At 45.3% G+C, this 12,686-nt stretch overlaps 1 long non-coding RNA gene across 2 annotated transcripts in view; it reads right to left on the reverse strand.

The window, feature by feature from the left end:
- Positions 1-12,686, reverse strand: part of LOC116971841 — a 70,141-nt gene that overhangs the window by 24,004 nt on the left and 33,451 nt on the right. The window contains exon 3 of one of the 2 annotated variants that reach the window (XR_004411637.1): positions 6,803-6,946. This is a non-coding gene — a long non-coding RNA (uncharacterized LOC116971841). Of the gene's footprint in view, positions 1-6,802; positions 6,947-12,050; positions 12,178-12,686 lie in introns of those variants that run through there. The other variant, XR_004411636.1, reaches the window with a different exon arrangement.

Consider the following 12,686-nt stretch of genomic DNA (forward strand, 5'->3'; position numbering starts at 1 on the left):
TCCCGATGCAGGATTTCGACTCAAAATGTTGTCCGTACTTCCTCCCTCCCATCTTTCCCCCACAGATGCTGCTTGATCCACTGAGTGTCTCCAACAGACTGTTAGTTGTTCCACATTCCAGCATCTTGTGTCTCCACAGAACAAAGGACATCGTCCCGAAAGAGATGCAGGAATGATCTGGGAGTAAGCTAGACCAAGATCATTGAAAGCGGCAGGGTTGATTCAGAAAGAGTTCAATAAGACACAGGCAACTTTGGGTTCTATCAATAAAAGCCGAGAATATAAAATGAAGGAAGTAACACTAAAACTTCTATAAAACACAGCTCCACCCTCAACTGGAGCAATATGTTCAATTCTAGTCACCACATTATAGGAAGGATGTGAAGGCATTAGACAAGTTCCGAAAAAGATTTGTGAGAACCGTTCTCAGGGCTAGGAACTACAATTAGATTTGAAAGGCTGGGAATAAGAGAAGGCCGAGGATAGGTTTGATAGAAGTCTATACAATGTCAATGGGTCCAGACATTGTGGAGAGTGGGAGGCTGGTCTCATGGCTGGAATGGTTAGGAAATGGAGGTCTCGGTTAGAAAAAAGGGGAAGAGAATTATCAGTGACATGAGAGAAAGTTGTTTTTAAACATTGCATGGTTGTTATCCGGAATGCACTGCTGAATATGTGGTAGAGGGAGGGTCCACTGTGGCCTTGAGAGAATTGGATAAGTGCGTGGTGGAGAACATTTTGCAAGGTTACGGAGAACGGCCAGGGTGGTTGTGGATGGGGTGGGGTGGAGGGAGTAAAGAAGGGTGGGACAAGAAATTTTCTCTGGAAAACGGCGGATTTGGTCATGGTACATGGATAGGAAAGGTTTAGAGGGATGTGGGCCAAACTTGGGCAATTGAGACCTGTTTAGATGGAGCATCTTGTTCGACATGAATGAGTTGGTCTGAAGGGCCTGTTGATGTGCTGTATGACTCTCCCTCTCACTCTCTGATGGGCCAAATGGCCTCCTTCTACGCAGTAACCATTCTACGATTCTATTTGGCTGCAAGGGAATCAGTGTGGACCCCAATCCTGCCAACTCGCACCAACGCTCACACACACACTGGCAGCGATGAAAGCAGGTTAAGTGGCTATCCACGAGTTCTGTTCTAACCTTTAGGAGACAAACAATTGAACCAGAGATGACAAATGCAGACCTGTGAAGCCGTGAGGATTTGAGCTTCACCGCATGCAAGGGAAGTGTGCTGAGAGGAGGTTCAAAATTAAATGCCACACAGTTTTCAAAGAGAACTGAGTATTCACTTGATGGAGAAACATATGGGGGTCTGAGGAAGGATCTGGTGAGAGGCCTAGTCTTCAGAAGGATCTTCAGGAACTTTCAAAATCTGAAGAAGGGTTTAGGCCCGAAACGTTGCCTATTTCCTTCGCTCCATAGATGCTGCTGCACCCGCTGAGTTTCTCCAGCACTTTTATCTACTTTCAAAATACATTTGGACAGATAAATGGAAAGCAGGGGCTTGGAGGAATATGAACTAAATGCAGGTAAGTGAGACTAACCCAAAGTGCCAACTTGGTGGGTGTGGACAAGTTGAGCCAAAGAGCCTGTATTCCATGCTGTATAGCTTTATGACTTAACACAGAGGAAGGTGGGTAAATCAAAAGTAGATACAATTTCAATAATGGCCGAGGTAGATACAATAACAACATTTATATAGAAACATAGAAAATAGGTGCAGGAGTAGGCCATTCGGCCCTTCGAGCCAGCACCGCCATTCAATGTGATCATGGCTGATCATTCACAATCAGTACCTCATTCCTGCATTCTCTACTATCCCTTGATTCTCCTAGACTAAGAGCTCTACCTAACTATCTTTTGAATGCATCCAGTGAGTCGGCCTCCACCGCCTTCTGAGGCAGAGAAGTCCACAAATTCACAACTCTCTGGGTGAAAAAGTTTTTCCTCGTCTCAGTTCTAAATGGCCTCCCTTTATTCTTAAACTATGCCCCCTGGTTCTGGACTCACACGACATCAGGAACATGTTTCCTGCACCAAACGTGTCCAATCCCTTAATAATTTCCCATGTTTCGATAAGATCCTTCTCATCCTTCTAAATACCAGTGCATACCCCGACTGCTATTTTTAAGAGTCCTATCTAGCTCTCTCTTGAAAGCATTCAGAGAACCTGCCTCCACCGCCCTCTGAGGCAGAGAATTCCACAAACTCACAACTCTCTGTGAAAAAAAGTGGTTCCTCGTCTCCGTTCTAAATGACTTACCCCTTATTCTCAAACTGTGGCCCCTGGTTCTGGACTCACCCAACATCGGGAACATGTTTCCTGCCTCTAGCGTGTCCCAACCCTTAACAATCTTATATGTTTCAATGAGATATCCTCTCATCCTTCTAAACTTCATAGTGTACAAGCCCAGCTGCTCCATTCTCTCAGCATATGACAATCCCGCCATCCTGGGAATTAACCTTGTAAACCTACGCTGCACTCCCTCAATAGCAAGAATGTCATTCCTCAAATTAGGGGACCAAAACTGCACACAATACTCCACTGTGGTCTCACTGGGGCTCTGTACAACTGCAGAAGGACCTCTTTGCTCCCATATTCGATTCCTCTTGTTATTCAATTCAATTCAACTTTAATGTCATTGCACAGATACAAGTATGGGTACAACGAAATGCAGTTTAGCGTCAGTCCGTAGTAATAGTTATAAAGGCCAACATGCCATTCACTTTCTTCACTGCCTGCTGTACCTGCATGCTTACTTTCATAGACTGATGAACAAGGACCCCCCAGATCCCATTGTACTTCCCCTTTTCCCAACTTGACGTCATATAGATAGTAATCTGCCTTCCTGTTTTTGCTACCAAAGTGGATAACCTCACATTTATCCGCATTAAACTTCATCTGCCATGTATCTGCCCACTCCCCCAACCTGTCCAAGTCACTCTGCATTCTCATAGCATCCTCCTCACAGTTCACACTGCCACCCAGCTTTGCGTCATCTGCAAATTTACTAATGTTACTTTGAATCCCTTCATCCAAATCATTGATGTATATTGTAAATAGCTGCGGTCCCAGCACCGAGCCTTGCGGTACCCCACTAGTCACTGCCTGCCATTCTGAAAGGGACCCGTTAATCCCTACTGTTTGTTTCCTGTCTGCCAACCAATTCCCTATCCATGTCAGCACTCTACCCCCAATACCATGTGCCCTAATTGTGCCCACTAATCTCCTATGTGGGACCTTATCAAATGCTTTCTGAAAGTCCAGGTACACTACATCCACTGGCTCTCCCTTGTCCATTTTCCTAGTTACATCTTCATAAAATTCCAGAATCTTATAGAAACATATAAACTTCGTAAAGGATTGAACAGGCTAGATGGAGGAAAAATGTTCCCGATGTTGGGGGAGTCCAGAATCAGGGGTCACAGTTTAAGAATAAGGGGTAGGCCATTTAGGACGGAGATGAGGAAAAACTTTGTGAATCTGTGGAATTCTCTGCCACAGAAGGCAGTGGAGGCCAATTCACTGGATGTTTTCAAGAGAGTTAGATTCAGCTCTTAGGGCTAAGGGAATCAGGGGATATGGGGAAAAGGAACGGCGTACTGATTTTGGATGATCAGCCCTGATCATATTGAATGGTGGTGCTGGCTCGAAGGTCTGAATGGCCTACTCCTGCACCTATGTTTCCGCGCTGTATCTCTAAACTAAACTAAAGTGCCTGCGGAATGTTGTTTGACCTGTTGCATATTTCCACCACTTACAGTTCCTATCCCAGATGATCAGTAAGTACCTTTGTATTTGCAATGTGTGGCACTACTTGGCATGCCTTGCCCTTCAAGGGAAGGTCGTTTGCTGTTGGACACTGGCACTTGTCCTTCTTGTTAGCAGAACTATGCCCTAATTGTGGTGATTTGCAGTCCGTTCGCATGCACCTTGCAAAAACAGACACACAGTGACTCCAGCTGAACATGCAGACCGCAGAGATTAGCACCTACAATAGAAAGCACATCATCCCTTTGTAGCTCACCTTGCTACTATGTCTTGCTCTTCTAGAGCAGAAATGTACCTCCCTCCAATTGACAAGCCCATTCACATTTCATTCAAAAATGTATTCTGTGAATGAAAAGGAAAGCTACAGCACATCCTGTGGCTTGTCATTAAAAAGGAAGTTAACTTGATGACATTGAACAAGCATCAATGAGACAATCATTCTCTAATACTTTTTTCAAATTCTGGTTAAAATAGCTACAAGTCAAAGGTAAGCCCTTATTCTCTTACACAAATGTGTTGGTTTAGTTTTAAACCAAATAAGATGACCATGACACACACACACTCGGAGATAGACATCCAATGCGACTGGAACACCATCAATTTGGCCATAGACGCTCCTTGGTCTACTCGAAAATTGTCATTCTTTCACAGAGCAAGTTACCCACAAGTTAAGAGTAGAAACAAAGAACAGCAGACGCTGGTTTGCAAAGAAAACACAAACTGCCGGAGTAACTCAGCGGGTTGGGCAGCATCTCTGGAGAACATGGATAGGTGATTCTTTGAGTTAGGACCCTCCAGGTCTGAAGAAAAGAAACCTGAAATGTCACATGTCAATATCCTCCACAGATGCCGCCTTATTGAGTTACTCCGGCACTCTTGTCTTTTTTAAATTTAATATAAGCTATTGCTGCCACCCGACACATTGCAGACGGCAGGAGTATGTGCTGAAGGATGCACTGAACTTGATGCAGCCAATACAAAGGTTCTGAGTGAAAGTGTTCTTTCACTACTGGACATTGAGGGGCTAGGTCCAGTGTAAAAAGCCCTCACACAGCAGAAAGGGGGCCAGAAGTGGCAATTGTGCTCTGCACAAAACAGACATGCTAACAATGCTATGCATAATACTAACATCACTGAATGTATAGACCAACACTTAGAATGTATGAAGAGCTTGGTACTTTCCTTATGTATATACCAGTATATAAAAGCTAATTTTCCTTCAAATACAAACTGAAGGGTAGGTGCCCTTAGGGAGCATACCCAACCAGAGGGTTGGACAGACAATTGCAATCTATAAGAAAGGAATGATAATTCAAATAAAACTCAGTTTGGACCGTTAGAAGAGGGGCAGCACAGTGGCACAACTTGTGGAGGTGCTGCCTTGCAGCTCCAGGGATCAGGTGCAATCCTGATGTCGGGCACTGTCTGTGTCGAGTTCACAAGTTCACTACTGGACACTGAGATTTATCTGGGTGCTCCGATTCCCTCACACATCCCAAACAGTGCAGGCAGGTAGGTTCCTGGTAGACCATCGCCACTGGATGCAATTCAATTCAATCATTCATGAGCAGAAATAGCAATAGTGATAATGCTGGAAGTCAGACTGCAGGACACTCAGAAATATTTAAGGGCCTATCCCACTGTACGAGCTAATTCAAGAGATCTCCCGAGTTTAAAAAAAAATCAAACTCGTGGTAAGCACGTAGAATGTACGTAGCGGGTACGTCGGAGCTCAGGACGTTTCTTAGCGGCTCATAACGCTAACGGCAGGTACTCGGGAAACACGGTAAGCTCGTGAGAGCCCCGGGCACCTACGATCGGCCATTTCCGTAATTCTCCGAGTTCGAATCAGGAGAAACTCGGGAGAACTTTTGAATTAGCTCGTACAGTGGGACAGCCCCTTTAGTCATGCAGCATGGAAACAAGCCGTTCGGCCCTCTGTGTCCATGGCAACCACGGGGCAGTCATCTACATTAATCTCATCTTCCAGCACATGGAGACATGACAGATTGTAGATGCTGGAATTATAAGAGAAAAAAAAAATTGCTGAAGGAACACAGTGGGTCAGGAACACTGCGGAAGGAAATGGTAATGACCAGAGGAACTGTCTCCTTCTTCTGTCTGTGGTTTGGGGACGAGGTGTGAGAACGGAGGCGTGGGAAACCACAGGAGACACAGGTAAAAACTCCAGTTTTGGTCTCCTAATCTGAGGAACGACATTCTTGCCATAGAGGGAGTACAGAGAAGGTTCACCAGACTGATTCCTGGGATGTCAGGACTTTCATATGAAGAAAGACTGGATAGACTCGGCTTGTACTCGCTAGAATTTAGAAGATTGTGGGGGGATCTTATAGAAACGCACAAAATTCTTAAGGGGTTGGACAGGCTAGATGCAGGAAGATTGTTCCCGATGTTGGGGAAGTCCAGAACAAGGGGTCACAGTTTAAGGATAAGGAGGAAATCTTTTAGGACCGAGATGAGAAAAACATTTTTCACACAGAGAGTGGTGAATCTGTGGAATTCTCTGCCACAGAAGGTAATTGAGGCCAGTTCATTGGCTATAATTAAGAGGGAGTTAGATGTGGCCCTTGTGGCTAAAGGGGTCAGGGGGTATGGAGAGAAGGAAGGTACAGGATACTGAGTTGGATGATCAGCCATGATCATATTGAATGGCGGTGCAGGCTCGAAGGGCCGAATGGCCTACTCCTGCACCTATTTTCTATGTTTCCATCTACATCTGAGGTGGTGTGGGACCACGTTCACTGAAGAAAGTGAACATCCCAGATATCCTAGAGTGGAACGCCTCATCCTGAGAGCTCCCATTCCCCTCCACGGATGCTGCCTTTCCCGTTGAGTTCCTCCAGCAGTTCATCATCCAGCACTTGGCCTGTGACACTCTACACTTGCGATTCAAATGTTTGACTGGACTCTCCCTAATTGCTGTCAGCATCTCTGCTTCTAACTTTCTATCCCCTATTTAGAAAAAGATTTTTTTTTTTAAGGGAACCACGTCTTACCTTGTGACTTTCACAATCTGGTTTGAGAAAAGGGGAACTCGTTGGGTTTTCTCTTGGTCTGAGTCACGGAAAAACACTTTGCCGTGGTCTCCATGGGCTGAAGAACAATTTGCCACTTCATGTCTGCAGGAGAATCAACCAGTCCTGTCCGACACAAAAGAGGATCTGGAATCTAACCTCATTCACACATCACAGAGCACTCAAGGGAAGTCGGCAGAGATTCCCGCGCTTGATCAGAAGAGACTGATCTCAGGGATATACAACAGCTGCACAGCCAATGGAAGGAGTAGCGTGGGGACACACAAGTTCCTACTTCATTCCAGTTTTACCCCCACGGAGAGGAGAACTGGCAATGATTAGTTAAACTTGCATTGACAATATGGGCCTAAGGGCCTGTTCTTGTACTGCGCTGTTTTACCACTAGGGGTGCCATATGATTGGCAGCCTTGCCAACTGTTTGTCTACTTTTTCTTCTTTTTTTGTCATTGCTAGTGTGTTTTGAAAGTTTGTTTTAATGTTCTCTGGTTTGTTTTATGTGGGGGAGGGGGAAGGGGTCGGGGGAAATTTATTTTTCAATCTCTTATCCTGCCGGAGATGCGATTACTTTCCAGGTCGTATCTCCGATCGATCTGCGGCCTAACATTTTGTAGCTGGAGGCTTCGCCTGGGACTGACTTTGAGTCCCACCGTGGGGCGTGGACTTACCAGCGGAGCCGATCCCTCGCCTGGGATCGCTCCAACTGCGGCCTGCGGACTTTACCATCGAGAGCTCGCAGTCTGGGCAGAGCCCGTGGAAGGCGAGAGCTCCAACGATGCAGAAGGTTCGACAAGCTCCGACCCGGGGTCCGATCGCTCGGTGGTGGGGAAGCCAAGATTCCCCCCGATGCAGGGGTGATCTCCCCAACGCGGAGGGCACGAACACCGCCAGCTACAGGAGCCAAGATCGTCCCGTCAACAGAAGGCTCGAGGACCCTGACCGCGGGAGGACAAAGAGGCTTCCATCACAGTGAGGAATGTGGAGGAGTCACTGTGGTGGATGTTTATGTTAAAATGTATTTTATGTATTCTGTTGCTTTTTATTTGTATGACGACTGACTTGGCAAATTAAATTCCTCGTATGTTGCCAAACATACTTGGCTAATAAAGTATTATTGTATTGTATTGTATTATCCCCACTGTAAAGCAGCACTGAATACAGTGGAAGCTTCAGCAGATTGCCACCTCCCTCTCCCAATTTTACCACCTTACATTCAATAAAATTTGCAGAGCGACATGTGCCAACTGATACCCAACCCCTGCACCAGAATCAGCATTACGAAGTTGTTGGTTGTCTGAAGTGACAGGGAGTAGGGGGTAACCAGCTCAGTCAGAGGTGCCATCATCATCAGGTGATTTTAGACTGGGATACCCCCAGAGTCCCAATGGAAAGAATTTCAATCCATCGTTCTGCTCCATCAACAACCTCTATCCTCGCATACATTATAGTGTTCCCAAATGTCTAGACAAGTCTCAACCAAACACTGAGCCTGCCCCAAGAGTCACACAGTGTAGACGACGAGGAGCTTAGTTCAGAAGGATGGGTTTAAGGAGCATCTTTACAAAAGAGAGGCAGACAGGTTTTGGTTGGGATGGGGCACAAAATGCTTGATTAACTCAGCGGGTCAGACAGCATCTCTGGAGAACATCGATGGGTGATGTTTCAGACTGAGTCAGAAGAAGGGTCCTGACCAGAAACGCCACCTATCCATCATTCTCCAGAGTTGCTGCCTCACCCGCTGAGTTACTCCGGCACTTTGTGTCCTTTTATTACACATGCATCTGCAGTTCCTAGTTTCTAGGTTTAGATTGGGAATTTGAGGGTGTGGGGGAATAGTACATGGGCCAATAATGTACAGGCTGTATTGGGTGGTTGAACAGGGAGCTACAATGGATGGAGCAAAAAGAGTTATTGGGAAGGAATAGCGGAGGGGCTGAGACCATTGAATGATTTGAAATAAGGGCAAGACTTTTGGATTGTGGAACTGATTTGATGAGATAAGCATTACTTATTCCTCAACCAAAACATAAGAGGACCAATCATGACAGATCAGACATGTTAACTCTGTTTCTCATTCCGCAGATGTTGCCTAACCTGCTGAGTGATTCCAGAATTTTTCAATTGTAATACCCATGAGAATTGTCCAGTAGTTACTGCAACATTGCTTCCCCTCTGCTATCAAGCTTCTGAACGGTCCTTCCCTAAGATAGTGTACTGCCCGATTCACCTCTACCTCATTGCAGACATCGGACGTTACCGATACAACTGATGCGCCATATCTTGCCCTTTCCTCTATCTATTGTAGTTTTGAGTCTGACTTGATTGTATTCATGTATAGTGTGCCTTTCACTGTATCTTGGTACATATGACAAAAATAATCCTAAAGCTCAACCTGGTGGAGTTTGTTAATCCAAGATTGCGGAATAAGCTCCCCGTATTATAACAGGCTGCCCAGGAGCTTTCTTTTGATGATTTAAGCTTTGAAGAAGGCACTACATAAATGTAGCTGTCTATTATAGAGGCTTGTTTTATCTTGCAGTAATCCCAAGTGTTCTCTGTGTGGACTTTGCTCGATCTGTTTGTAATCACGTGGTTGCCTCCGGATGATCCCATTTCCTCCCACTTCCCAAAGACATACCGCTTGGTTGATGAATTGGCCACTCTAAATTGGCCATTTGGTGTTGGTGATTGGTGAAATCTGGGGGTAATCTGTCAGAAAGGGAGGGAAATATAAAATGGGATTAATGTGGAATTAGTGTAACTGGCCGACACAAACACAGTGTGTTGATGGGCCCGTTTCTATGCTGTCTCTCTCTCTATGACTCTAAAGCCAAAGAAACATGCAAATATTGGAAAGATTATATTAAATTGGAATCGGGTCAGCAGGAAAGAGGAGCGGAAAATGTTGACTTCAATTACTTTCAGAGGACTTGAAGTATTTCTGCCTGGCTTATTTGATGGGGAGCCCAATGGATCCCAGAATTACTACAAGTAATCCAGAACAAGGGGTCACAGTTTAAGGATAAGGGGGAAATCCTTTAGGACCGAGATGAGGAAAACATTTTTCACACAGAGAGTGGTGAATCTCTGGAATTCTCTGCCACAGAAGGTCGTTGAGGCCAGTTCGTTGGCTATATTTAAGAGGGAGTTAGATGTGGCCCTTGTGGCTAAAGGGATCAGGGGGTATGGAGAGAAGGCAGGTACAGGATACTGAGTTGGATGATCAGCCATGATCATATTGAATGGCGGTGCAGGCTCGAAGGGCTGAATGGCCTACTCCTGCACCTATTTTCTATGTTTCTATGTTTCTACATATGATTCGATATAGAACTTTATTTTTCCCAGGAGGGAAATTGGTCTACCAACACAACAAGATACATGAAATATGAAATTAAAGTGATGAGTGGAAAGTCCAGGATTAGGGATGTGTAAGGATTGGAGGCGGTGGGAGGGGGAGTCAGACTACTCCACGGCAGAAGGGGGATTAGTTGCAGTTTGATAACTACAGAGAAAAAGGATTTCCTGTGGCGTTCGGTCCCGCATCTTGGTGGAACCAGTCTGATGCTGAAGGTGCTCCTCAGGGTGACCAGTGTGTTATGGAGGGGATGAGCTGTATTGTCCAAGATGCTCCACAGTTTGAGGAGCATCCACCCCTCCAAGACCATCTCCAGTGAATCCAACTCCACCCCAGGAAGGAGCCAGCCTTGCTGATGAGCTTGATAATTCCGTTGGCGTTCACGACCTTCACCCTGCTGCCCCAGTATACGAGAGCGACGAAGATGGCACTGGCTACCACCGATTGGTAGAACATCTGCAGCATCTTACTGCAGACGTTGAAAGAGCAGAGCCTCACCAGAAACCAAGAAAACTAAGGGTTGAGGGGCACTGATCAATCTAATACAACTCAGTAATCTACAGTAATGGGAGCAAACTATTGCAGATTCCCAAAACTGGAAATGGAAAATGCCAGAAAAACTCAGCAAGAAAGGTTGCGTCACTAGCCTCAATTATTCAGTCCAAAGACCCTCCTCATGATTCACTCCCCTTCTACTGAAAAATCTTCGACCTGAAACATTAGTCTCTCTCCACAGATGCTGTCTGATCTTCTGGAATTCTGCCGTTTCCTCTTTCGGTTGACTGCAATGAAGCTACAGATTTTCTCTAACTGCACTACTTGCGGTAGAGACATAAGCACCATGACTAAAAACACAAGTCCCCAGCCCTTACCGTGCTTTCTCAAGTTGCACACTGTGATGGATATCATTGCCTTGATTTGGGATTTAACATCAAGCAAGGAAACAATCATCCAGTCCCATGAAAGTCAAACAAGGAGAAGGTGCACCCATTGGGAGCACAAACGCCACAGGGCTGGGGACAGAACAGTGACACAGCAGTAGAGTTGCTGCCTTACAGCCCCAGAGACCTGGGTTCGATCCTGACTATGGGTGCTGTCTGTATGGAGTTCGCACTTTCTCCTCGTGACCGCATGGTGTCTTCCCGCATTCCAAAGACTTGCAGATTTGCAGATTCATTGACTTCTGTAAACTCCCCCTGGTGTGTAGGATAGAACTAATATATGAACTACTATAGTTCATACATAGTATAGGGGTGATCGCTGGTCGGCACGGACTCGGTGGACCGAAGTGATTGTTACCATGCTGTATCTGTATAACTAAACAGTAACAGCTCTTTAACTACAGCTGAGACAGTTCTCTTCTAGGCTGCAATCTATCCAGTTTTAATCTTCATCGAAAGGCAAACTAAGTGAACATACTGAAGAAGGGTCTCGACCCGAAATGCCACCAACTCTTTTTCTCCAGAGATGCTGTCTGACTCACTGAGTTACTCCAGTTTTGTATCTATCTTTAGTTTAAATCAACATTTGTAGTTCCTTCCTACACATAGAGAAATCTAAAATGTAAGGAGCAAATGGCAGCAACTGAGAGTAGAACGGTTAAAATTACAAGGCGCTGATCTTTCATGTTTCATGGCTCTGAAATATTAACATTATTTCTCACCACAGGCACCAACAATGTCTTCCCAGCAGGTTCTGGTTTTGAATAGTCAGTGGTGAAATGTGCTTTTGATAGAAATTTAGTCATCTCACACTTGGTGTGGGGCAGGGGAGCGCAGAGCTAAATCATTGATAATAAAAGCAAGAAACGAGAAAAGAATGAGGGAGAAGGAAACAAACAAAAAGTCAAAGAATGACCTGCATTTCTGTAGCACCTTCCACAGCTTCACCTGAGCTCCCATGCGGTTTCTGACCAATGAAACACCAGAGGTCCAGTCACTGACATCATTCCTGCTCCAGGTTTTTCCACGTTATTTGCCTGTTGCGTGTAAGGGTTTCGGCCCGAAACGTCGCCTATTTCCTTCGCTCCATAGATGCTGCTGCACCCGCTGAGTTCCTCCAGCAATTTTGTGTACCTGCGTGTATTTTCTACTATGCTAGGTCATTTTCATTCATTTATTTCCTTATCAGACATGGACATCATTAACAAACTGGCAATTCAATGCCTGTCACTAATTGCCCATCAATTGTGTTTAGTTTAGTTTAAAGATACAGTGTCACAACAGGCCTCACCGTGTCCGCGCTCACTAGCATTCCATGCAGACTCATGCTAACACACACACACACACACACAGTACAATTAACAATTATACCAATCCAATTAACCAGAGAACCTGTACGCTTTGGAGTGTGGGAGGAAACCGGAGATCCAGGCTAAAAACCCCGCAGGTCATGGGGAGAACATACCAACTCCATACAGATAGCACAGATAGTCAGGGTTGAACCCATGGTTAAGTGTGAGTCTGAATTTATATATCAGCAAAATTAATTAGG

Source organism: Amblyraja radiata, chromosome 4 (genome assembly GCF_010909765.2).
Source record: "Amblyraja radiata isolate CabotCenter1 chromosome 4, sAmbRad1.1.pri, whole genome shotgun sequence".
NCBI classification, from domain to species: Eukaryota; Metazoa; Chordata; class Chondrichthyes; order Rajiformes; family Rajidae; genus Amblyraja; species Amblyraja radiata.